Here is a 23,467-nt window from a genome sequence, read left to right on the forward strand (position 1 = left end):
GGGGTGGGGGGGGGAGCACTTTACGCCCATCATAACAAATACTTAACAAAAAGAAAAAAAATCGTTAATTATTGTTGAGTTAAATCAAAAACGTACTTTTTAAAGAAGTACTGATGTTTAAGTAGGGTCCAGAACCTGAAAATATCTTTTAGCATAATCTTAGCAGTGTGCTTTAAGACCACCACAAAAATAATGCAATCGTCGATAACTATTGGCTCTGAGCACTATGGGACTCAACTGCTGAGGTCATTAGTCCCCTAGAACTGAAAACTAGTTAAACCTAACTAACCTAAGGACATCACAAACATCCATGCCCGAGGCAGGATTCGAACCTGCGACCGTAGCGGTCTTGCGGTTCCAGACTGCAGCGCCTTTAACCGCACGGCCACTTCGGCCGGCTTCGATAACTATTGTTCACCTTTACTCGTAAGATACTTTTTAAAGTGGTATCGATGTGTGAGTAAGATCCAGAACCTGAAAATATTGAATATGTCATTCACTGTGGAAAGAGACATCTACTACTAAGATTTAAATATATGGGTCAAGTTTAATTGAAAAATTTATAGCATTTACGGAATATTGTTGAAGAATTAATTAAAAAATTAATATTTTTTCAGAATTTTAAAATATTAAGTAACACAATTTTACAATATTTTGAAAAGGTGAGTATATAGGGCACCCCTCCCCCCTCCCACTGTTGGTATTGCAAGGGTAAAATGTTCACAAAAGGAAAAAATCTAGGCCGTATGACTACAAAATCTGTGAGTAACAATTTGAATAAGTGAATGCATACAAATACCGGGATGTAACAATTGCACAGAAGTGAAATGGAATGATGATAACAGGCTCGGTCGAAGGTCGAAATTTCTTTGTGAGTTCAGTCGCTCATTTATTTCAGAAGTGAGGTTACATTCAGGGTAAAATTGCATCTTTATAGAAACAGTTACCTTCAATTTGTAGACAGTGTGGAGCATATGATATTAAGTCTTTGAAAAATTCAATAGAGTCAGAATTTTGCTCAGTACGATGAGCTAGGTATTGATTTCCAGAATCTGCCAGGAAGTTTCTTAGGTACTGATTTGTTTGGTGACCGTTTTTGAGAAATTTTGGTAGACAGTTTTAGGAAGATTCACTCACATTTGCATCTACGTGATTACTCTGCTATTCACAGTAAAGTACCTGGCATAGGATTCAATGAATCACCTTCAAGCTGCCTCTCTACAATTCTACTCCCGAACGCCACGCGGGAAAAACGAGCACTTAAATTTTTCTGTGCGAGCTCTAATTTCTCTTATTTTATCGTGATGATCATTTCTCCCTATGTAGATGGGTGCCAACACAATGTTTTCGCAATAGGAGGAGAAAACTGGCGATTGAAATTTCATGAGAAGATCCCGTCGCAACGAAGACCGCCTTTGTTTTAATAATTGCCACTCAAATTTGTGTATCATATCAGTAGCAATATCTCCCCTATTTCCGGATAATACAAAACGAGATGCCCTTCTTTGTACTTTTTCGATGTCATCCGTCAGTCCCACTTGATGCGAATTCCACTCCACACAGCAGTTCCAGAATAGGGCGGACAAGCGTGATGTAAGCAGTCTCTTTAGTAGACCTGTTGCACCTCCTAAGTGTTCTGCCAATGAATCGTAGTCTTTGGTTTGTTCTACCCACAACACTATCTATGTTCAAATGCCTCTGAGCACTATGGGACTTAACTGCTGGGGTCATCAGTTCCCTAGAACTTAGAACTACTTAAACCTAACTAACCTAAGGACATCACACACACCCATGCCCGAGGCAGGATTCGAACCTGCGACCGTAGCAGTCACGCGGTTCCGGACTGAAGCGCCTAGAACCGCTCGGCCACCGCTGCCGGCAGGACACTATCTATGTGATGGTTCCAATTTAGGTTCTATGTAATTGTAATTCCTAAGTATTTAGTTGAACCTAAAGCCCTCAGGTTTGTGTGAGTTATCGCGTAATAGCAATTTAGCGGATTTATTCTAGTACTCATGTGAATAACTTCACACTTTTCTTTATTCAGGGTCAATCGCCACTTTTCACACCATACAGATATCGAATCTAAATCATTTTGTAATTCGTTTTGGTCATCTGATGACTTTACAAGACGGTAAACGACAGCATCCTCTGCAAACAGTCTAAGAGGGCTACCCAGATTGTCTCTTATGTCGTTAATATAGATCAGAAACAATAGAGGACCTACAACACTGCCTTGGGAAACGCCGGATGTTAATACTGTTTTACTCGATGACTTTCCGTCTATTACTACGAACTGTGACCTATCTGTCAGGAAATCACGAATGCAGTCGCATTACTGAGGCGATATTCCATAGGCACGCAGTTTGGTTAGAAGACATTTGTGAGGAACAGTGTCGAAAGTCTTCTGGAAATCTAAAAACATGGACTCAATTTGACATCCCCTGTCGATAGCACACATTACTTCATGGGTATAAAAAACTAGTTGTGTTTCACAAGAACGATATTTTCTGAATCCGTGCTGACTATGTGTCAATAAATCGTTTTCTTCGAGGTACTTCATAATGTTCGAATACAGTATATGTTCCAAAATCGTACTACAAATTGACGTTAGTAATTCAGCGGATTACTCCTACTTCCCTTTGTGGGTATTGGTGTGACTGGAGCAATTTTCCGGTCTTAAGGTGCAGATCTTTCTGTGAGCGAGCGGTTGTATATAATTGCTAAATATGGAGCTATTGTATCAGCATACTCCGAAAGGAACCTGACTGGTGTAGAATCTGGACCGGAGGCCGTGCCTTTATTAAGGTGCTTTGCTATACCGAGGATACATACTTCTATGTTTCTCATCTTGGCAGTTGTGCATGATTGGAATTCAGAAATATTTACTTCGTCTGCTTTGGTGAAGGAGTTTTGGAAAACCGTGTTAAGAACGTTGTTTCTGTGGTACTGTCATCAGTGACTTCACCGTTATTACCGCGCAGTGAAGGTATTGCTTGCGTCTTGCCAGTGGTGTGCTTTGTGTATGACCAGAATCTCTCTGGGCTTTCTACCAGATTCAGAGGTAAAGAGAATCAGAAAAGTGGTTTACAACAGGTCACTGTTTCCGCCAGCTTCTGTATAAACAAATAAGAATAAAAGACTTTTAAATAAACAGGGTCATTCAAAAAGAAAGAACGGATTACAGACAAACTATGAAAGATAGAAGCACATGCGCATGTTACTGGATACAGGAAAGTTTAACGTTTTGCGTTCGCACAAATTATATACAGTACCATACACTCAACATGAGTAGCATGCGTTGCTCAAGAAACATAGAAACGGTGGTCCATTTCACTTCACACACGAATCAGCAGGCCCTCGTTTATTGAAGCGACAGCTTCAAAAATTCTATTTCTCAGCTCTTGAAGAGTGGCAGCCATAGGTGGGATACAGGCTCTCTCTTTTATGAACTCCACAGAAACAAATCGCAAGGTGTGAGGTCTGTTGACCGGGGCAGGGAGAGAGGTAAATACGTTTAACAAGATCCTCTTGTCCACTTCTTTCGAGCCACGTGTTGTTAAGATAACGCTGTACTCAAAGTCTAAATGAGGCTGGGCGACGTCAAGCATAAAAAGGAAATCGTTGGAAACTTCATGTAGTTGAGGAAACAACCAATTTTGCAGCCTGATCAAGTATGACATTCCTGTCACAAGTTTTTCCATAAAAAAGAAAGGTCCACAAAGTTTTTGAACAGAAACAGCACAAAACACATTCAGTTTCTGTGAATCTCATTTTGTGACATCCAAATTCCTACATTATGGCTATTTAGCGTATAGCTGAAACGTCGATTCGTCAGAAAAAATGAGTCGTTCGGAAAAAGTGCCCTCTGCCATATCCCGGAGAACTGAAACGCAAAATTCGTACGTTCTAATATTGTCACCACCACGCAATTGATGCCGTAACTGCAGCTAGTAAGGCCTCTTGTACAGGTGTCATTTAAGAACACGCTACGCTGTTGTTTGAGCGAGCTTTAGGTCCTGGCTCGTCTCGTAGGTGCCCGTCTTGTCGACTGCCGGCGGCTCCGTGTGAACGCATCACGGATAGGCTCGACATTCTTGTGAGATTTGCGTGGCAGACCAGTGGCCTTACCTTTGCATATGCAAGCAGTTTACAAGAACTTTGTATGGCAGTCATAATTTTGCTTGCGCCGAGACTACTTCTTTTTAAATTGATGGCGGAATGCATGCTGCGCTCGCACAATGTTTTGACTTGGCACAAATTCCAACTCGCCAAATGATTCCTCTTATGGTGTAGTTACCAATCGCTACAAACAAAAACAGCCCAGCTGTGTCAAAAATTTGAACCTTCCTCTATCTAGTGACATGAGCAGTGTGTTTCTGTCTTTTATGGTTTGTCTGTAATAAACAATGTAAATATGTTATTTTTTAATCACCCCGTATACAGATTTAGATTTTGCTCAGCGCGTAACTAAGCATTGCTACAGTATGATGTCAAAATTCCCTAATCACTTGCGATAATTTCGTGAGACTGACGTGGATTTTACAAAAAAAAAAAAAAAAAAAATGGTTCAAAGGGCTCTGAGCACTATGGGACTTAACTTCTGAGGTCATCAGTCCCCTAGAAATTAGAAATACTTAAACCTAACTAACCTAAGGACATCAGACACACCCATGCCCGATGCAGGATTCGAACCTGCGACCATAGCGGTCGCGCGGTTCCAGACTGTAGCGCCTAGAACCGTTCGGCCACTCCGGCCGGCTGGATATTACAGATTACCAGTTATTGAATAAATACGATGTGCTGTTCGTTTTTGGTATTTAGTTTATTTTTAAAACTCTTTAGTTACTCTGGTAAATTACCGATATCAGCGATGAGTAATTCAAACCTTTTTATGCAGGCTTTATCATTTTTATAAAAGAACTAAATTACAGTTTATTTATTAATATAATTTAAAATTAATGCTGGCAACGTTTCTTCAGTATAATAAATAATTTTAACGAAATAATCTGCGTGGACTCAGTGGCTTTCATTGGTTTTTTAATAAATTACTTGTGAATAGATCTTAGTTTTTGAATGTGGACAATGGATTTCTAGCTGGATCTGAAGTCGCCAATGTCTTCATAATTTTTTACATTTCTTTCTCTCCTGTCGTCCTGCTTCAAGAATTTATTCTTCTTCTTCCTCTTCCTTCCTTCCTTCAAGATTCATTTACAACTTCATGTTCATGCAGTTTGTGAACCCCTCTTCCTACTTCAAGCATTCCACCAAATAGTTGACTCTATGGTGACGGTTTCCAGTAACACTAGCCAACGTCGAAATGTAACTGGAATGAAATATGTGTTTGTTAACTGTATCGAACACGCTTATAACGCAAACGACAGTGAAAAACTCAAATTAGCTCTCAATCCCAAGTTAAAGGAGGGTGTATTTAATTATAATCACATTTTATTAGCATTCCTTGCAATACCTGCCCATATAGGTTTCTAAATCCGCACATGTTATGAAGATGTTCCGGGCAACAACAGCTATGTGTATTTCGTCGCCTTTTTTAGCCTGGGCTCGTAGCAACAATGGGAAGGGGAAGAGGGAGGACGGAAGGGAGCAGGTTTCATTTAAGTGTAGTTTCAGTCTGTTGTAAGCTGTATTCTGTTCGTGTGCTAGAACAACGTGGACTGAAATTTAGTTAGTGCGTGTGGTCGTTTTAATTCTTGTGATTCAATATGCTCCGCAAATGCGTAAACAGTCCTGACAATTTTTGCTACATTTGCAGACAGGCTACATCGAAATCGCGAACGAGGCCAATAACGCCATATACTAGGAAGACGTACAGACTGTACTTTGGCTGTGAAATCGAGGACAGGGACAAGCCCTGGGCTCCTCATGTACCTTGCATATCTTTCATTTCGAGTCTTCAGTTCATGGCTGAATCGTAAAAGATCTTCCATGGGCTTTGCTACAAATATGATCTGGAAAGAACTACCAAACCAAGTAAATGATTGTTACTTTTGTGTGACAACTCCATTAGCACATGGTGTTTCCAAGAAGAAAAAGTCTCTCTTGGGACATCCAAACATACCATCGACTGTGCGACCAGACGGACTGCTTGTTCCTGTCCCAACTGACTGTGGTAGTGACGAGGACGGTAGTAGAACTAGTGCTGTATCGCCACCTTCAAAACCAAGGTTTTCGAAAGATCCGTATTTTGTATTCAACGTCGAGTGTACGAAGGTTCGCAAAGTAAAAGGAATGGAAGGAAGGAAGATTGGATTTAACGCCCCGTCAACATCGAGGTCATCAGAGATGGTGCACAAGCTGTAGGCGCCCCGGTGGTCCCGGTCGCCTACGGTGGACTGGGGGCCGAGCGGTGACCTCTCCAGTTGTCAAGATGCTAGGAAATGACTGTGGACGCGCCAGAAACGCCAAAGAAACATTATTAATTCATGACACCTTTATTCCTGCCGAGTACAATGTGGCCCGCATTAACACAGGCTGGCTGGCTGAGCTTGGTGATATCAACGACCTTCCCCGAGTCCTCGCTGACTCTTAGCGATGACACCAGCTCCGGGCCGTACCAGTCTTGCTAGCGCAGCGCCGCGTGCTGTGACGTAGCGTGGAATGCCCTTACTTCGGCCGCTTGCTGGCGGCGCCCGGCTGGCCGCTGCGCGTGGAGGCTCCGGGTTGGAGTCCCGGCGCTGTCGGCATGGGAGGCGTTCTCGTAGTGCGGAGTGCCTAGGTCCCGCACGATCTCGACGACGGCTCACTGATGTGTCAGCATTGGCGGCGAGCGAGTCTGCTGCAATGTCTGCTAATCCTGGGTTTATGATTGACAGTGGCAGCAGAGAGGACCAGATCTGGTGCCGTCCCCTCACGTCTGCTGCTGGATGGGCCAACATTACTGCAACATCTCCTTAATAAAGATTAACATGTCCATCACCGAGCTGAGCGCTACGCAGCGACCCAGTACACATCTAACTGCAAGTCTAACTGCGATAGCCTTGCTGCTATCAAAGCTGGCGTATTTAAAGGAAGCACGAGCGACGTCCTGAAGTCATGCTCGTTTGTAATGAACGCATTTGTTCCACTTATACTGCTGATTAATCTGTCGTACTCGCCCCTTAGGTGTTCTTGTGACTGAGTTACGTGTTGTTACGGCAGACTTACGCGAAGTTGTGAAATGCAGTACAGCTGACGCTATACCTCTGCTTTACACTCTACAAAAGTCTCCGTCTAACACAAACCCCCGTGCTAAGCAATTCTCTCTCGCCTGTTGTGTGTAACCAGGCTATTGCCCCTACGTGACGACACATTCCGATACATGCGCAATCCTCTTACCTCTTGGCTAACCTACTGCCTCTGGCTCTCGGCATAGGCAACGAAACTTTGACAATATTGCACGTTTCCAACTCTTTACTATACCGTGACACTACAGCTGTATTCTGTTCGTGTTACATCGAAATCGCAAACGAGGCCAATAACGCCATATATTAGGAAGACGTACAGACTGCACTTTGGCTGTGAAATCTAGGACAGGGAAAAGCCCTGGGCTTCTCATGTACGTTGTATATCTTTCATTTCGAGTCTTCAGTTCATGGCTGAATCGTAAAAGATCTTCCATGGACTTTGCTACACGTATGATCTGGAAAGAACTACCAAACCAAGTAAATGATTGTTACTTTTGAATGACAACTCAATTAGCACTCGGTGTTTCCAAGAAGAAAAAAGCCTCTCTTGGCATATCCAAACATACCATCTACTGTGCGACCAGACGGACTGCTTGTTCCTGTCCCAACTGACTGTGGTAGTGACGAGGGCGGTAGTAGAACTAGTGCTGTATCGCCACCTTCAAAACCCAGGTCTTCGAAAGATCCTTATTTTGTATTCAACGTCGAGTGTACGAAGGTTCACAAAGTAAAAGGAATGGAAGGAAGGAATATTGGATTTAACGCCCCGTCGACATCGAGGTCATCAGAGACGGAGCACAAGTCAGATTGCATCAAGGACGGGGGAAGGAAATCGGCCTTGCTGTTTGTAACACCCCAAAAATATAACCCGTAACAATCAACCTTTTTGTTGCAAAAGAAACAGCAAAATTAGTCATCCAGACAGTGACGGCAGCTATTGACAACAAAATTTACACTCTTGTCAGTTTGATTAACAGGGATGTTATATAAATACTAATGATTATCAGAAAGAAAGGACTGAATGAAAGAATACCATGTGATACAAAACCCAAAACTTTAAAGAAAGAATTCAAAAATTACTATTTACGAAGGTTAAAGCATAGACCATTACTCGACCAAAGATAACATTTTCCTAGAAGAGAGTTGTAGCCGCATCGAGCTGTAAGTTCGCTGTGACTAAAATGTAACTCGGCAATGGAGATGTTAACTCCACTTCTCTCTTGTATTCTGCAACAGTAATAATCAGGTTAAGCGCTACTAGATTGTTTTAAAACCGATCTGAAGTTTAAAGTTTAACGATACAGACTGGAAGTATCAGTCAGAAGTCGGACTAAAGTAGACTCTTCTTTACCGTCTGGACAAATAACGGGATTTTGATATATGTGACAGAAAAGTGAATCGTATGATTACCGATTTGTGATGGGACTTAGTCTTCGTGATACTTAATAGACACGAACATCAAAGGACACAGAAAGACACTAATCGACGACATAAACTCTATTATTAGACTTGAGTAGGCCACAACTAAACGCAATCACGAAGAGATCACAATTTCGCCGTATTGTCAGAAGCTATCGTCAAAGTCCGGATTACTGAGGTCAACGGACAGAATTCCCTAAATGACCTACCGGTGTGTGTGCTCAGCGTAGGGACAGACAATAATTATGAAGAACAATAAACCTGAATTCAACTTTAGTTCTGCGTGTCGTCTACATCTTTTAATGAACATTTAAAGCGTATTTGTGGAATTGACTGAATCTTCGGATAACACAAAAGTGCCAAGTGAATTAGCGAGAGTTTAAATGTGAACAGCAATAACTTTACACTATAATTAAGACGTATTCTGAACATTGCTCAAGGGTATGATATGTTTGGAGTTACATCGTGCAATTGTTGAATACGCGACGTAGCGACGCCTTGACGACGGAATAATAATTAACAACTTAGTATCCTCGCAAAATTCATAATGTGGCCTCAGCTTGGGTGATCGAATGACGATTCAAGACACTATTTTTTAACGTTTGATTAACCATTCTCAAACCGGGCATAACAGCTATAGTCAGCAAGTTCGCGTAAACTAAAGGGTCTGTCGCGAACACGCAAAGGACTTCTGGTTATTTCAGGTCAATGGAGGCATCGCGTTATCGAGTGGGGAAGTCGCTACATTTATAAGTGAAGAAGATCGACAGACAACGAACACAACTGCTTTCATTGCAAGCAAGGGCGGCGCACACATTCCGGCATGTTGCTCCTTCGAGACAGTGATACCATTTTCGAGATACAGTATCCTAAAATAACAAAACCACGTGAGGGGATTTTTTTCTAATAGTTACAGATTGGCGTTGTCGTGATCGACGGACGCCGTTCCACGTCATCTCGACTGGGACACCCATCACCATCGAGCTGAGAGAGAGAACAGCGCCACACCTTTCAAAGGAATCATCCCAGTATTTTCCGGGGCCGATTTAGGTAAATCACGGAAAACCTTCACAAAGTAACACAGTGAACTTAATGACCTAGTGAGAGATCTGGAATTGACGAAAAGCGAAGCTGAACTGTTAACGTTAAGACTACAAAAAATGGTTCAAATGGTTCTGAGCACTATGGGACTTAACTTCTGAGGTCATCAGTCCCCTAGAACTTAGAACTACTTAAACCTAACTAACCTAAGGACATCACACACATCCATGCCCGAGGCAGGATTCGAACCTGCGACCGTAGCGATCACGCGGTTCCAGACTGAAGCGCCTAGAACCGCTCGGCCACTCCGGCCGGCATAAGACTACAACATTGGAAATATCTTGATAAGACGGTAAATGTAACTGCGTTCCGTAACCGCTGTATGCCATTCCTTTAATTTTTCTAATGTGAAAAGAGCCTGATGTAAAGATGTATAGGGATTAATGGCAAGTGTGGGCATTGACTATAAAAGTGATCAGAGGAGATTGCTCATCGACTCCTCCAAAGTAAGTCTCAATTGTGTGCTGCTGCATAATGGGAACGCTGACATCGATTCCGAATGGGTATAAACCTGAACTGAAAGAAACGTATAACATGAAACAATTCTTACGACAAGTTTAAATGGCACATTTCCGGAAATCTGAAAGTCATAGGCGTATTACTTCGGCCACAACACGGCTACACCAAACTCTGTTGCTTCCTGTGCCTCTGGGAATAGCCGTGCCAAAGCACTTCATTATAAAAGGAAAGACTGGCCTAAGTTTCAGTCGCTGGAACTAGGATCTCACAATGTTATGCAAGAAGCACTTGTCGAATCCAAGAACACAATTCTCCATACTCTTCCTATAAAATTAGGCCTAATTAAAAACTTCGTTAAGGCCATGAAAAAAAACTGGGGATGCATTTCTGTACTTGCGATCGAAATGTCCACGTCTTAGTGAGGCGAAAAGATTGGCAGTTCAACAGCATCCTGACAAGTGAGGAAAACGTGGCATGGAATACCTTTGTCCAAGTATCAAAAAACTACCTAGACAATACGAGGGCAGAAAACTATGAAAATCTTGTCAAAAATCTTGTTCACTGCTACAGTATGCGGCGGCGCGGTTCCTTCCGCCCCTTTTCGACGGACCTGCACCTACCTGTGAACATTGTCTCAGCAGATCATAAGTAGGAAAGCCGAGTGAAACCTCCTGTAATTCGACGTGAATCAGGCTGCAATTTAGGTCACTAATCTACGTTTCGAGAGAAAGTTTTCACACAAATGAAAGGTTGGAAATTTTGTCCTCAATTAATATATTCTGAAACTTAGGTGAACAAGTATCACTGCCAAGCCCGTGCTAGTCTTAACACAGTCACTCATAATCCCTTTCACTCACGTTAGCAAGTTTATGATGTTGCATTTCCAGAAAACGTAATAGTTACAAAAATACTGATTGTTTTCGATTGCTAATGCTCGCCAAATATTAAGTCTGTCGGTACCAAATGCAGTCACAGTTTTTAGCCACTGACCTGCTCAATACGCCACGCGGAATATGTGTCTTTTTTCGTCACAAAATTCACTTAAAATTTCCGAAATTTCTACACGCCCATCGGAATAATTATGCCGTCACTTTACCACACTTATGATGTATGAAACACTGCTAGATCCGGCAATTTATCGTTTCCATCGGAACTACTATTACACACGTCCGAACTGTTTCATGGCTAGGCTCCCACTCTTCTCTAGAATACTCTAAGTCTTCTATACAGCAGAGAAAGGCGCGCGAAGAATACTGCTTCACCATTGGTCATTTTACTCAACAGCCAATAGCAAAACAACACTCTCGTGCGTCAGTTTTCACCAACAACCAATTGCAAAATAGTAAACCTAACGAGTGCACTTTTTACCGACGTAATTATCTAATATGCTGAAGTTTTGCTTGTGCATAAAGTTATTTACTATTGTTATTTATACCTGAATTAACTTTCTCTTTACCATAAACTTACTTTACAAATCTATTCTACAAACATCCCCTTTGTCCATATCCATACTTCTTTGCAATGTTCCCACACTAAATCCCACTACATAACTCGTGAAACAATTATCTTCATATTAACCTTAAACCACACTCAGGCATCGTTCATACTGCTAAAACACATTAATAATATTTTACATACACAAAAAGACATAATAACACTTTATGAAAATACTAGAACAGTTTACGAAAAACATTCTATTACTTTAGTGCACTCTAGTGGGCACAATCGAAACTAAATCAGTCCCCTGTCCAATATTGACCTCTATCGGCTGATACACAAACTACGTGCGCGTCCAGTCTCGCGTCACCATATGTCACTATCCAGCTCTGAGACACATCTCCCACTTAACCGCCTCCAAGGCAGGATCGTTATACGGCGCCACGCCTCCAGTAGTCTGGGATACAACATGTCCTTGAAGTTACATGCCCTAGGTTCCTACTTGGACTTCTTTCCTGACATCTGTGGTGCTGTAATCGATAGATACGGAGAAAGGTTGTATCAGAAAATTTCGGACATTGAAATGACATTCCAGGGAAAGTGGAGTGTATCAGCGTTACTACAGGACACTAATCAGGTCTTCACCAGCGGAAAACTACAAGTGCCAGGCAAAACGGTTGCGCCTTCAGTAACCCTACTCCGAAGAATACTTCATCCGAACAGGTCTCGGAAGGTCCACCGATACCAACAGGTCGCCGTGTCATCTTCAGCCTGTAAGCGTCACTGGATGCGGATATGGAGGTGCATGTAGTCAGCACACTGTTCCCCCGGCCGTTGACAGCTTTCGTGACCGGCGCCGCTACTTATCAATCAAGTCGTTCCTCAGTCGGCTGCCATCTCGTGGTCGTGCTGTAGCGTTCTCGCTTCCCACGCCCGGATTCCCGGATTCGATTCCCGGCGGGGTCAGGGATTTTCTCTGCCTCGTGATGGCTGGGTGTTGTGTGCTGTCCTTAGGTTAGTTAGGTTTAAGTAGTTTTAAGTTCTAGGGGACTGATGCCCATAGATGTTAAGTCCCATAGTGCTCAGAGCCATTTGAACCTCAGTCGGCTGCACAAGGACTGAGTGCATCCCACTTGTGGGCAGCGCGCGGCAGACTTGAAGGTCATCAGTTCAAGTGCTAGCCAAGCTCGACAGCGCTTAATTTCGGTGATCTGGTGGGAACCTGTGGCTTCGAGTGATAACACCGAGGTAAATACATGCGTAAGATAATACAGGCAAGAAAGTAAAGTTAGCCTAACTTCAAAAGGAGAGCTAATGTTGCATTTTCATTAGCGTTTTCGTTATCAGCACACGCGAAAACATCGAGATTAGCCGTTTTCAAGCCAGTCGCAGAAAAAAGTAAAATTTCGTTGGCTAGTGTAATTTTATTTATTTTGTTGTGCCACTCTTCAACAGCATTTGTTGCTCGGTGTCTTATTCCGTAGCAGTTCCACTTTGCGATGAAAATACCCTCATTCTGTAGCCAGGTATCCACAGAGTAGTCAAAAAATTGAGTCTTTCGTTAGGTGAAGCTTGTGCATGAATATCAAGCCAGGCATTACTTACGTCCACTGATTTTACAATGCCAGCGCTGCACACAAGCTGACGTGAAGTCTTCGTTCTGACGGCACTTTTCTCCATAAACGATTCTTCACATGGAAATGACATTCATTTATTTCACTTGAGAGGAAAACACCACTAAGGGCCGATATCGTAGATCCCTCAAAATCAACATTCACTTTTCTTGGACAATACTGATAGACTACTTGTTTAATCAGACAACCCGGCTAACGTAAGTGCGTTTCTTCTTATTAGGGAACAGAGCAAATAAACAGGAAGTATATTTCTTTCGTCACTAGGACCTCTTAAGTCTGCACGTAGGTGCAGATCTGCGCAAATTGCTTGCTGCAGCTCTGAAATGTTTCAGCCATAAAAACATTTGAAGACGTCTTCAAGCTTACTTTTCATTTGCTTTAACTTTAGATGATTAACTTCTCCTCTAATCTATCGTCATCTAAAAAAAAAAAAAAAAAAAAAACCACTGCCATTTTTAAGAACCTCCATGAAGACCTATTTCAATAGAGTTCTTTGGCTCTTATCAAGTGAACTCTTCATATTTACTGAGTGAGGCATTACCGTAATAAAACCATAATAATTATTATGAACATTCTGCATTTCAACCACGTATATCTTTGATGAATGGATAGTTTCTACTCGAGCCCTCTTCTTCGCCGTCTCCATCTGCTTCTTCGCTCCTAGATCTGCTTCGTCAGATGGTCCATAGAAATGTTCGGACACATATAACACTTCTTTTTCAAAGACATCATGTTTACGCCAGTGACTGTTAAACTTTTTATTTCCACTATTGCAATTTCGGCCTTAGGCGTTTATCAAGTGCATATGTTTTGGCTTTAAACCATGTCAACTTTATACAGGCTGACACAATTGTATGTCGTCATTTGCTGTTATATACATTCGTAACGCTGCTAAGTAGTGCGAGCACACATGTCCATATATGCTGTTTTACGATGTATGGACATGTGTGCTCGCACTGCTTAGCAGCGTTACGAATGTATATAACAGCAAATGATAATGACATATAACCCCACCATCTGCACTTAACACCCCCATCACTACACAGGACATCAGCCTCACACTCCGCACTAAACGCAACACTGCTCCCGGCCACGACCGCGTTACCTACCGCCACCTCAAACACTGCCCTCCCTCCTTCCTTTCCATCCTTGCCACCCTCTACAATGTCATCCTGGCCACTGGCTTCTATCCCGACCTGTGGAAAACCTCCCGTATCCTGATGTTCTCCAAACCCAACAAGCCTCCATCTGATGCCTCTTCCTATCGTTCTATCTGTCTCACATCGGTGTTCAGCAAGATCTTGGAATCCATCCTTTCCCGGCGCATCCATCTCCACCTCCACCAAAACCACCTCCTCCCAAACACCCAATGTGGATTTCGACCTTCCTTCTCTGCTGATGATCAACTCCTCCGCCTCACTCATCTCCTCTCCCTTCAACTTAACTCCCGTCGCTCCGCCATTTTTGTCTCACTTCACATCGAAAAGGCCTACGACCGTGTCTGGCATACCGGTCTCCTGTTTAAACTCCAAACCTACGCCCTTCCTATCAACTACATCCGTCTGGTGGCCTCCTTCCTCTCCCACCGCCCCTCCTATGTTACCATCCATAATGCCAATTCACACACCTTCTACCCCTCTGCAGGTGTGCCCCAGGGCTCTGTCCTCTCCCCTCTCCCCTACCTCCTGTACATGGCAGATATGCCCCAACCCCCCCCCCCCCCCTCCAGTATACCTCTTGCAGTATGCTGATGACACCGCATTCCTCGCCCTCGCTCCTACCCTCCAACGGTCCCAACGCCTTCTCCAGAATCACCTTGACCTTTTTGCTGCATGGTGTAACTCAATCCTTCCAAGACCCAGGCAATCATCGTAGGTCGTACCACTCGCTCCTTCCGGCTCCTGGATTTCTCCCTCACTGTCTGCGCACGTCGTGTCCGCCTCACCCCCACCCTCACCTACCTTGGCTTCACCATTGACCGTCACCTCACCTGGCTCCTTCATCTCCGCTCCATCCAATCCAAAGCTCACAACCGCCTCCGACTCCTCAAACTCCTCTCTGGCTGGACGTGGGGGTTGCACCCCTCTACCATCCTTCACACCTACAAATCCTTAATCCGTCCCATCCTCTGTTATGCCAGTCCTGCCTGGATATCTGCCCCCCCCCCCAAATTCTATAAGTCCCTCCAGATCCTTGAGCGTCATGCACTCCGCCTCGCCTTCCGTATAAGCCTCCCATCCCCCACGCGGATCCTCTATGATCTCATTCGTTTCCCCCAGCTGCTCCTATTCCTCGAACATATCCGAATCCTCTACACCTCCCGCCGTCTTGAACCCCCTCACCCCCTGGTTGCTCCTCTCCTCTCCCATCCCCGCCCCCACCACGTCTTCATTGTTTTATCCCCCCTACCCTCCATCTCTACACCCTACATCTCCTTTCCCAAGGTGGCTTCCATCAACTCCCCCTCCCGGACGATGCCCTCTCTCCCTCCATTTATCCCTCCTATCAACTCTGATCCTCACTCCCCCTCCTTTCCTCTGTCCTTTCCCTGGGCTCCCTCTTCCCCCCTTCCGTCCTGTTTTCTCCCCACTACACCTCTTCCTACCTCCCTTCTCCGCCCCCCCCCCCCAAGTCCTTTTGTATTCCCCTCCTCTGCCTACCCCACTCCCTGTCGCGTCTGCCCCCCACCCCTCTTATGGGTCCTCATCCTCCATCAGCTCCTTTCCCGGTTCCCCTCCCCCCCTTCGCTTTTACTCTCCTTTCCCCCCTTTTTTTTGTTTTCCCATCATCTGTCCAGTTTCCCCCCCCCCCCCCCCCTGCTCTCGACTGTGGTATGTCACATTTGCCAACTTTTTAGTGCAGTGTTCCAGTGACTGTTCAGTGTTGTTCGTCTTTCTCATGTTGCGAACAGAAACCATGCTGTCGCTAGGTGTGAATTTTATGTCTTTTGCGAACAGAAACCAGACTGTCGCCGTGTTTTTTAATTGTCTGTCTATTGTTCTACCTGTCTGCTTCGTATGTATTTTATTAGCATCATCATCCCTCTGTTCTTTGTTTTAAGTTCCACGATTTTTTTTCGCCATGTTACTCTTTAAGTCTACGATTTTATCGCCTGTTTTTATTATTTATTCTCTTCATCTTTTTAACAAAGTCTGTAGGCTGAAGAGCGGCATACTAAGCTGCTGCCAGCCCGCCCCCCTTCGGGGGGAATTGAAATTCAATAAAGGAAAAAAAATGACATATAATTGTGTCAGCCTGTATAAAGTTGGTATGGTTTAAAGCCAGAACATCTGCGCCTGATAATGGCCAAAAAACCGAAATTGCAATAGCGGAAATAAAAAGTTTAACAGTAACTGGCGTAAACATTTCGTCTCTCAAAACATTTCACATGACTGTGAATCCCAATTACGAAAAGTTAATTACATATAACGCTTCTCCATGCTTCGAACGCATCTCCCCCTTGAAATCATCGGACATTTGGCAGAAGCACACGCATGTAAGAAAACCTTCTTTAGATTTCCTAAATTTACGATACGCGTAATCGCAGAAGGCCTGCCCTTAGCCGTTGTAACAGTTCCATACTGATAGTCACACTAGAAACTTTGGAAGCAAAGTAAATACAGGTATTCGTGACTTGTGCTTCAACTAGTGCTCGCGGGGTTGGTGGCGGAGGTGGGGGGTAAGGTTACGTAAAAGTAACCGGCCGGTGTGACCAAGCGATTCTAGGCGCTTCAGTCAGGAACCGCGCGACCGCTACGGTCGCAGGTTCGAATCCTGCCTCGGGCATGGATGTGTGTGATGTCCTTAGGTTAGTTAGGTTTAAGTAGTTCTAAATTCTAGGGGACTGATGACCTCAGATGTTAAGTCCCATAGTGCTCAGAGTCATTTGAACCATTTGACGTAAAAGTATGCCGCGTGGTAGCGGCTGCAAGTAGTATTGTTTATGTTGCACATAGCACTGACTTGCGCACTCACTATGGTGCGATTAATACGAATACGTGTGTGTGAGCTGGCCAAGTGTAGCAATGATGTTTAAAATGAGATTGTAGAGGCCACTGCAGTTAGTTCATATGATAGAAAATAGTTCATATGATAGAAAATAGTTCAAGTTTTATTTGTTTTAAATATGTGTGAAAGTTTGTTGTGCTGGGTAAGGAATAAATAAAAGTGTTTGTTAGGTAAGATATTAACCGATGCCAGTTGTTACCTAACCCGATTCTGACCGGCGCCCACACTCAGACCTGATGAGGAGGTTCCTTTCAGACCTGTAACATATTTATTATCACATATGCTACCTCTCAAATCATTTCAGCAGCGCACACGTACGTCAACTACAGCTATGTGTAGCTCAAACAGAATTACTTGCAGCCACTAACTCTTTCATATTGTTAGGTGAAAATGAAATGTCGTGTGACGAGGGCCTCCCGTCGAGTAGACCGCTCGTCTGGTGCAAGTCTTTCGACTTGACGCCACTTCAGCGACTTGCGCGTCGATGGGGATGAAATGATGATGATGATTAGGACAACACCCAGTCCCTGAGCGGAGAAAATCTCCGACCCAGCCGGGAATCTAACCCGGGCCCTTAGGATTGACAGTCTGTCGCGCTGACCACTCATCTACCGAGGGCGGACATATTGTTAGGTAACGTGTCCACAAATCTCTGGTGTTCGCAAGTTTGAGTGCCCACATGTTTCCGGACACCACTAGATTATTACAGACTACGGACTGTTTAAGTTCGTTAAACGTTGTGTATTGTTTCGTTGTCACCGAAGAAGATACGTGGAAAACACGAAAAAAAATTGCAATAAAATACAAAATGAGGTGAACGTATAGCATTATAAGATGGGAACTCGGAAGGTGAGAGATCTGTGCTATAGGGTGGATGAGGAAGAACAGTCGAATGACGTTTCCTGAGCTCCTCTCGGGTGCACAGGCCTGTGTGACGCTTTGCGTTGTCATGCAGGAGCGATGAACACGCCGAAGTTGTTTCTTCAGTTTCCCGAGCGTAGCACAATACACACTAGAGTTGACGGTGGCACCATGTGCAAGGGCATCAAACGGAATAATGACATCAGAGTACCAGAAGACCGTCGTGAAGATTTAACCAGCTGATGGTATGGCTTTCAACTTTATCTTCAGAGGAGATGTGGTGTGGCACAACTCCATGGATTGCCGTTTTGTTTCTGGTTCAAAATGATGATCATGTATTTCATCACCCGTGACGATTTTAGACAAAACTTGCCCTGATCAGCTTCGTAACGTGCAAGCAATTCCCCACAGACGGTCCTTCCTAACTCTATGATCTTCCGCTAGGCGGCGAAATACCCAGCGGATCTACTCCTTTAAGTACCCCAACTGGTGGACGAATGCGTCAGCACTACCGACAGAGACGTCCAGTTGTGCAACGAGGTGTTTGACTGTGATCCGTCCATCACCGCGAATGAGAGTGTCCGCACGTTCCAACACTGCAGGAGTCACAACTCGCCAGTATGTGGGAGATCGGATAGGTTTGTGCGACCTTGCTGCAGTGGTAACAGACTTCCCGCCCTACGACTCACGGTGTCTTTACTCACTGACAGGTCTCTGTGCATGTTGTACAAGCGTCTATGAATATCTGCGAAGCACTGGTATTCCGCCAAAAGGAACTCAATTAAAGCTCTCTGCTTAGAATGCACCACCGTTACAGACGCCATTTTGAAGGCTACGTACAACGCCACCACTTAAAGTTGCCAACTCTCCAAAAGTAAAGCTAAACGTATCTACGAAGAAAGCCAGGAAAAAGCTGAAATCAAACACAAAACTCCCTTAAGGGAGATATTGTTAGATAACTCCACCGATATGAAGGTCATTTTGATCAAATTTTGTACAAACGTAATCAACGTTCATATTTCGATGTTTTTTTTTCTTTGCTATAGAGTTCTTGAACAATAGTTTACTCAGATTTATTCTTATCAGATTTGTAATTCAGTTAACTTCAGAAAATAACTGTTCTACAGGATTTTTTACGACCTATCATTTTAATTGCTTTAACAGCCGGAGAGAAAAGAACAAAAGAATATGTGTGTGTGTGTTGGGGCTTAGGGGCGCTCAACGTCGAGGTCATCAGCGCCCTGACACACATTAAAAGGAATAAAAATTTAGGTGCGTGTCTTGTGCATCTGACTAGAAAAATTATTCCCAAATGTAATAGGGTTCGAATACAGATATTACAATTTGATATGTTATTTCCGTGGAAAGCATGTAATAATCAGATCTTTTAGAAAACCTTGATATTTTGACCTAAAAAAAGTGTTTAAGTAAACTTTTCATGTCAGTTTATTTCGATCAACTCTCTTTTTGTCGGGTAAAGAATATGAATAATGTTTATGTTAACTACGTACAGGGAAACTTCACAATATTTGCACTGTAATATTACCTTTTCTCTTACACTTAGTAAATTACTGCATTCAACAGAAGTTCGCACTTCCTCTTGTACGTTTATTGACACAGTGTTTATGGTATCTATAAACCGGACGAATTCCTGACTCATGCTTCAAAAATCAGAGGCTGCTTTGCTAAGAACAGTTTCCTTCATTATTGTGAAGTTATCATATTATGCTATGCTGCAGCAGCGTTTCCAATAAGGCCCTCACCTGCTTATATTTTGTAGTCATATTTTTTGTTTGGGGTATGTGTATGTTGACGAGCCCAGAACACACTCCAATAAAGCCTTAGTTTGTTTTCTTGTACTTTTTAAATTCAATCTAATAATACATTTCCATGGAATATTGAAGCGTTTAATATAAATAAATTTCTTTTAATTAACATGGACGAGCGGTCTAAGACGCTGCAGTCATGGACTGTGCGGCTGGTCCCGGCGGAGATTCGAGTCCTCCCTCGGGCATGGGTGTGTGTGTTTGTCCTTAGGATAATTTAGGTTAAGTAGTGTGTAAGCTTAGGGACTGATGACCTTAGCAGTTAAGTCCCATAAGATTTCACACACATTTGAACAATTAATGTGGATGTTAATCCTCTCCTGTTATCTAGGCAAAAACTAGAAAGCAAGCCAAATGATTGTGAAAAATGCCACACTTCCGGACCCCAGCTAAATCACTCAGTTCCAAGGTAAATGGTATTAAAACGAAGCCTGAGTTAGCTCTTAAAAAGATGATTTGACAACACAGCCGCCACCTATCGGAACTTCATGAAACTACACTGAAGAGCCAAAGAAATTGGTACACCTGCCAGGGTCCCTGAGAGCACTCAGAAGTGCGGGATCACGACGTGATGTGCTCGTCTAATGCCTGAAGTAGTGCTGGAGGGAATTGACACCAAGAATCCTGCAAGGCTGTCCAGAAATCCGTAAGAGTGCGAGAGGGTGGAGATCTCATCTGAAAAGTACGTTGAAGGCATACCAGATATGCTCAATAATGTTCATGTCTGGGGAGTTTGGTGGCCAGTGTAAGTGTTGAAACTAATAAGAGTGTTCCTGGAGCTGCCCGTCTGGTCGCTTCCTTCCTCTCGCACCATCCTTTCTATGACACCCTCCACAACACCAACTCCTGTATCTTTTATCCCGCTGCTGGCGTCCCCCAGGGCTCTGTCCTCTCCACTCTCCTTTATCTCTTTTATACGGCTGATATGCCCAAGCCACCCCCATCTGTCCACCTTCTCCATTATGCTCATGACACCGCCTTCCTGGCTCTCTATCCTACCCTTCAACGGTCCCAACGTACCCTCCAAACCCACCTTAAGCAGTTCACCACTTGGTGTAACCAGTGGTTCCTCCGTCACAACCCCTCCAAAAATCAGGCAATCATCATAGCCTGCACCACCCGCTCCTTTCATCTCCATGATTTCTACCTCACCCTTTATGGTCGTCCCATCCAGCTCACGCTCATCCTGAGATACCTTGGCCTCATCCTCGACCATCACCTCACCTGGACTCATCACCTCCAGAGCATCCAGCAGAAAGCCCATTCCTGCCTCGGCTTTCTGAAACTCCTGGCTTTCCTGAAATGCCTGGACATGGGGATTGGATCCTTTACCATCCTCCACACCTACAAATCCCTCATCCTTCCTATTCTCTGTTATTCCAGCGTTGCCTGGATTTCCACACCCAACCGCTTTTACAAGGCCCTCCAAATCCTCGAACGCCATGTGCTCCGCCTTGCCTTCCGTAAACGCCTCCCTTCCCCCACACGGCTCCTGTCTGAACTCATCCCCTTCCCCCACCTCCTCCTGTTCCTCCAACATCACAGCATCCTTTACATTGTCCCCATCCTCTGGGTTCCTCCTCCCTCTCCAACCCCTGCCTGTTGCCGCACCACTATCGCTGTATCCCTCCCACTCTCCACCTCCACACCCTCCATCTCCCACAACAGGGCAACTTCAGTGGCTCACCCTCCCGGATGATGAACTTCGCTGTGACATCTACCCTTTATTCCAACTATAACCTGGACTTGTTCTTCCCCACCCCAGGGCCCCCTTTTTCCTCTGCCCTCCTTCTCCCAGAGCGGATTTTCCTCCTTCCCCCCCTGAGACCTTGCACCCCATCCTTGCCTCTTTCCTTCCCACATCTCTCCTTACCTGGTTCTCTTCGGCGCGCCCCCTGCCCATCTCTCCCTCTCTTCCCAGCCCTCCCTCCCTTCTTCCCGTCTCCCTCATCTCCTTGCGCCTGGAAGATCCTCTGTTTTGATCATCTTCAGTGTGCCATGTCAGTGTTGTGTTTAGTGCTATATCTCCTGTGTGTCGAGAGGTGTGATTTTAATTGTGTGCTGGCCTTATACTTAGTGTCACTGTCAGTGTTCGTTACGTGCTACGCCATCCGTCACTACTTTTATGCAAAAAAAATGGCTCTGAGCACTATGCGACTTAGCTTCTGAGGTCATCAGTCGCCTAGAACTTAGAACTAATTAAACCTAACTAGCCTAAGGACATCACACACATCCATGCCTGAAGCAGGATTCGAACCTGCGACCGTAGCGGTCGCTCGGTTCCAGACTGTAGCGCCCAGAACCGCTCGGCCACTCCTGCCGGCTCTACTTTTATGCTCCGGTCATATTGTGCCTTGTGTTCTTTTAATTGTCCCAGTGTGTGGTTTTTTGTGTGCACTACTTTTTTATCTCCATTTTACAGTCGCCGCTTTTTTGTCTATCGTCTTCCATGAGGTTCCCCCTTTTTTATATCTATGTGCACCACATTTTCTCCTTTTTATATTTTTAAATGTCTTCTATTGTTTGTTCTATGTGTTTCAGCTGAAGAGCATGTGCTGCTGCCAGCCTGCCCCGATGGGGAATTGAAATACAATAAAGGAAAAAAAAATCCTGGAGCAACTCTGTAGCAATTCTGGACGTGTGGGGTGGCGCATTGCCCTGCACAAGACATGAATGAACACAGGTGATCAGACAGGATGCTTTCGTACGTGTTACCTGTCGGGGTTGTATCTAGACGTATCAGGGGTCCCATACCACTCCAATTGCACATGCCCCACACTATTACAGAACCTCCACCAGCTTGTACAGTCCCCTGCTGATGTGCAGGGTCTATGGATTCATGAGGTTGTTTCCGTATCCTTACACGTCCATCCGCTCGGCACAATTTGACATGAGACTCGTCCGACCTGGAACATATTTCCCGCCATCAACAGTCCAGTGTCGGTGCTGACGGGCCCAGGCGAGTTTTAAAGCTTTGTCTCGTGGTGCAATCAAGGGTACACGAGTGTACCTTCACCTCCGAAGGCCCGTATCGATGATGTTTCGTTGAATGGTTCGCACGCTGACATTTGTTGATGGCCCAGCATTGTAATGTAATTATTGTAATCATTGTTGAATGATTCTATTCAGTCGTCGTTGGTCCCGTTGTTACGGGATCTTTTTCTAGCAGCAGCGATGTCGCAGATTTGATGTTTTACCTAATTCCTGATATTCACTGTACGTTCGTGAAATGATCGTGCGGGAAAATCCTCACCATGGCTACCTCGGAGACGCTGGGCTGACTGTAACACCACGTTCAAACTCACTTAAATCCTGATAACCTGCCATTGTAGCAGCAATAACCGATCCAACAACTGCCCCAGACACTTGTTTTCTTATATAGGCGTTGCCGATCGCGGCGCCGTATTCTGCCTGTTCACATATCTCTGTATTTGAATACGCATGCCTATATCAGTTTCCTTGGCGCTTCAGTGTATAATAGCTGAAGCGGGAATATTCGATCTCTTTCAAACAAAAGTGACCGAGAAAAAAAATGTGT

Source organism: Schistocerca cancellata, chromosome 5, assembly GCF_023864275.1.
Source record: "Schistocerca cancellata isolate TAMUIC-IGC-003103 chromosome 5, iqSchCanc2.1, whole genome shotgun sequence".
Lineage (NCBI taxonomy): Eukaryota > Metazoa > Arthropoda > Insecta > Orthoptera > Acrididae > Schistocerca > Schistocerca cancellata.